Source organism: Phocoena phocoena, chromosome 9 (assembly GCF_963924675.1).
Source record: "Phocoena phocoena chromosome 9, mPhoPho1.1, whole genome shotgun sequence".
NCBI classification, from domain to species: Eukaryota; Metazoa; Chordata; class Mammalia; order Artiodactyla; family Phocoenidae; genus Phocoena; species Phocoena phocoena.
The window spans coordinates 24,287,691-24,292,489 of record NC_089227.1 but is presented as its reverse complement, the minus strand read 5'-3'; the positions used below and the strand labels follow the sequence as shown (position 1 = coordinate 24,292,489).

At 37.8% G+C, this 4,799-nt stretch overlaps 2 pseudogenes; both read right to left on the bottom strand.

Moving 5' to 3' along the window:
* Positions 1-1,441: 1,441 nt before the first annotated feature.
* LOC136127887 (serine/arginine-rich splicing factor 3 pseudogene) lies at positions 1,442-2,029 on the bottom strand (annotated as a pseudogene).
* Positions 2,030-2,215: 186 nt separating this feature from the next.
* LOC136127886 (DNA (cytosine-5)-methyltransferase 1 pseudogene) lies at positions 2,216-3,264 on the bottom strand (annotated as a pseudogene).
* Positions 3,265-4,799: the final 1,535 nt, after the last annotated feature.

Here is a 4,799-nt window from a genome sequence, read left to right as displayed (position 1 = left end):
TTTTTTTTTTTTTTTTTTTTTTGAGGTACGCGGACCTCTCACTGTTGCGGCCTCTCCCGTTGCGGAGCACAGCCTCCGGACACGCAGGCTCAGCGGCCATGGCTCACGGGCCCAGCCGCTCCGCGGCATGTGCGATCTTCCCGGACCGGGGCACGAACCCGTTTGCCCTGCATCGGCAGGCGGACTCTCAACCACTGTGCCACCAGGGAAGCCCGTGTCATCTTTTATATAATCCCTATGTACAAAAGATTCACATATGTGTTTGTAATTATGGGAAGCTGCAGATAGATTTATTAAAACTTTTAACCTAAATTTGTTTCATCAATACTTTCCAACAGACAAGACTATACTACCCTTAACATTAGCAAACATAAATGAAGAATTCATACAATACCAGTGATGACTGGTGTTCAGGTATTTAGACTTCATGATATAAATTAACTGACTACATTTTTGTTTTGTTTGTTTGTAGCTTATCTTCTTTACCCTCACCTACTCCTTTGCTTAACATAATTTATTATAGTTTGTATTATTTTCTTATTAAAAGCTATAGAGACTCACTAAAACAATGACAAGATGCAATAAATAAAGAATATATTAAACCCATCAATGTTACCACCTAAAGATAATTATTTTTAGTTAACAACCTGTTATATAGGCACATATATATGTTCATATATATGTGCGTGTGTATGTATATGAGTTGCTACTATAAGAAGGTATGTATATATGTGTGTATGTATGTATGCAGTCTTATTTCTAACAAGGAGATTATTCTGAATACATTTTTGATCATTTAAAAATGAACAGCATAACATGCACATATTCTCATGACAATAAATACAAATCAAACGCTTTATTCTTTAATAGCTTATAAACAATAGTGTACAAACTATTCCTATTATTAAACATGTTCTCAGAATAATTAAGTGAAATTAGAATTGTTAGATCAAGGGGTTTTTACGGCTTTCTGCACACTTCTTGGTTTTTTTTTGCTTCTTGAAAGAATTTGCCCTCCATCTTATCCCCTCACTGAAGGTGTAGCAGGATAATCTTTCCTCTGCATCCGTAATAACTCTTAACAATTTTGCCAATATAATACAAATAAAATATTTTACTTTAACTCATATTTTTATTATATCTTTTCAAGTATTTATTGACCTTGCTGTTCTATTTTTGGTGTGTTTATTAGTGTCTTTCACTCAAAATTTTTTTTTTTTTTAAGCTGGTCAGGAGTTAGAGTTTTATTATCAGTCTAGGCAAGACTAAAAATTCAAAGCAAATTTAATTTTGCTTAAGGGAACATTGTAAAGTAACAATTCTTCATATTACATGCCTCATGTGATCCATTTCAAACCACAGAGAATTACACCTTTATGTGTCACTGTTCCAAGAGACAAACAAATGTGAACAGCTGAAACATTTAAAAAATGCACCAAGCTTATGAAGTCTCAAACAAAACTTGAATTTTCTGTACAAACACCTGTTGAATGAAGTTATTCCCTGTGCACCACTCCTCTCGCAAAGTGGTCTTCTGTTCCCTTTCATTTGACCTGGATCGGCTAGGAGACCTACAGAAAGATCGGGATGGCTTGTGATTTCTATCCTGGGACAGTGATCCCTCTCTTCTCCTATATCTAGAAAGGGACCTGCTCCAGCTGCAGGAGAAGCTTCTCCCGTCTTGGAGATCTGTGGCGAGGTGGAGGACTCCTCCTCCGATAATCATCTCGAGGTCAACGACCCCAAGAAGGAGGCGGCCACGATTTCGACTTATCTTTTCCCCATTCAACAGGTCCACTCTTACTCGGCAGCCACATAGTGTTCTCCCGTCTAGTTCTCGGACAGCATTGGCTGCATCTTGGGGATCTTCAAATTCAACACAAGTGAAGTCAGGAAGGTTTCTAGCAACCCACACACTTCGGAGTGGTCCATAATAGCCTACAGCTCATTCCAATTCAGTCTTGTTACCATTGTTTCCAAGATTACCTACATAAACTTTACACTCCAATGGACAGGAATCACGATGCATTTCGAGATCTTGGGTTAGAAATGCAGAGGCTCAAATCCCCTCCCGCGTGGCACCCGCAGATGCTCTTGCACACCCATCATCCACGAAATGGCCTGGCAGATTCTTAGCCACTGCGCCACCAGGGAAGCCCAGTGGTGATGTTTAGGAAGAGACTCCTCTCTTTTTAGAAGCACTTCTGTAGATATTTCAGTAATATATCTGGGATCTGTTTATCTTTTCATCCTCATCTTTCTCATCAGGAAGTTGTGGTTTTACTCTTTCAGGTTCTTTCCCTTCTGGTGTCCGTTTGCTAGCTAGATCTTTGGGTTCACTTCTATGCCTCTTTTCAACTTAGTCTTCTCCTTCATTCGTTTCAGGCTGAGCTCCTCCTGGCCTCTCATCTCTGTCTGGCTCCTCCTTAGATTTCTGTTTAGGTGTTAGTCCTTCGGTTTGACTTCTGAGTCTCTTTTCTTCCTGGAGGTGACCGGGGTTTACTTTATCATCTCTTTCTTCTTCCACGTGTGTTCCTGGTCTTACTCTTCCCGGTTCTTCTGCAGGGAGCGGTCCAGCAGCTCGCTCTCTGGATGTAACTCTACGTCTCTCTTCCTCCTGGTCTTTTTCGTCTTCATCGACAGAATAATCTGATTTTGCTTTTTCAGGGTCTTCCTCAGGTTTCTGTTTGGCAGGGCCCCTTGTGAAATGAGATGTGATGGTGGTCTGCCTGGTAGTTTGCCTTGTAATCCTGGGGCTACATGAGACTTCAGCTGATTTTGTTTCTCCATCGGACTTGCTTCTCCTGGACATGCAAAGTTTGGAAACAGGTCTGGGGGACTAGTTTTTCTCTGCTATTTCCACTCTGCGATCCTCACCACTTGTCTGGCTCCCGTTTTCTAGACATCCATTCACTTCCCGAATGAAACCATGAGCTCCGTTCTCAAGGACAAATCTTTATTTAAACGGGATTTGACTTTAGCCCGGTAGCCCTCCTCTGATAATTCTTCTTCATGTAATTTGGTTTCCAAGTCACATAACTGATTCTTTATTTCTGTCTGCAGAAATTCAGGCAAGAGATTCCATTTCTCCTTCACGCATTCCTTTTCTGTTAAACTATCTCTTTCCAAATCTCTGAGCCGGATGGGCGCGATGATTTCGTGAGCGGCATTGTGGAGTTTGTCGTAGACCGGCAGCGGCCACGGGTAGATGGCGTGCTCTGCCCCCATGGGCGACTTGAGCCTCAGCTCCAGCTTCTCCGCCATGTCTGCGCGCGTGGCCGCTGCACCAGGCCAGTCGGGCGGTGGGCGGAGGGGCGGGGCCTTACACTCAATTTTAACCTGGAATATTTGTCATTTTTTTTGGTTTTGCTTTGTGAGCGTTTTCAGAGACAGAAATTTATTGTTTACAATAAATTAAGCAAATGATTTTTCTAGTTAATTGCTTTGATTTTACACTGTTTGTAATTTTTTTGCACACAACTAATGTTAATTTTTATGTAGTTAAAACAATTAGTGTTTTCCTTAATGGTTTCTACTTGTCTACTTATGCAGTTATTCTTTAAAAGGCCATATATATATAATATTAATTTTGCTTAATCATAAATACTCTCTTCAATCATCTGGCGTAAGTTCAACTAAATTTTTCCATACATAATGTTGCCATTCTTTTAACTGTTTACTTACTCCTAATATGTACAATCTTGCTGGATACTGAACATCACATTATTATAGCTTTTATTGAAACTATTTATTTATTGAACACTTACATTGAACCAGGTTCAAAATTGTTCTAAATTCAATTAAAAATCCCCATAAACTATAAAGTACACAGTAAAATTCCATTTCACAAATAAGGAAGCACAGAATCAGATTGGATAATTTAAATAGTTGAAAGAAGTTTTGATATCTAGTGTATTTAACTGTGTTTTGTTAAACACAAATACTGCTTTTTAAAGCTGTTTTAGGAATTTTTTAAAAAATCTATAAATGGATGAATAAATAAGTAAAATAATTCTAATGATGTATGGTATAATTTATTCAGTTAAGTCTTTTTTTTAGTCTAACACTGTAATTCTTCCCACCAAACATAAGGAATTGCCTTGAATGCCATACGCCTAAAGTTCCACACTAATTTTTAACATTAACCAAATAAATCTGCCAATAAATTATCAAATAAGAAAGAATGTTCCCCCATTGTGTGATAATTTACTGTAAACACAATTATTAAAAGAATATAGTAAAATTTGGAGGGCAGATTTTGCATAGAGCCTATTATTCTATAGTGCATAGTTTGTAAGCAAATAAGATTTGTTAAATCAGCAAATATGGAAGCATTAATGACTTTATTAATTTACCTAGAATACACCATTCTGAGAAAGCCAAATTCAGTTTTGACCTTTTACTCTCAATGAACATAGGTAATTTTAAGAAATAAATTAAAATAAGTCAGTGTTAAATACTAGGATATCATTTGTTTATTGGAGACTGTTGATCCAATTCCTTTCTCCTTTGTATCTGCAAAGCACCGTTTCAGTACCTTTTAAAGTTAACGTGATGTAAGCTATCCACATGGCAGGGATATACAATAATGCAAAGCAGATGAATTTCAGCCCCATGGGAATTTGCAGTGAGTGAAAAAGGGTTTTATTATCCATCTAGGCAATTGCATAGATGAATGTCAGAAAAGCTGATAATTTTAAGCTCATAAATAAGAAAAATGTAAGTAAACAACTTTATCCCCAACCTTTTCTAGTGATGAAGCAAATTTTAAATGATTTAATAGATTTGATGCTTCATAT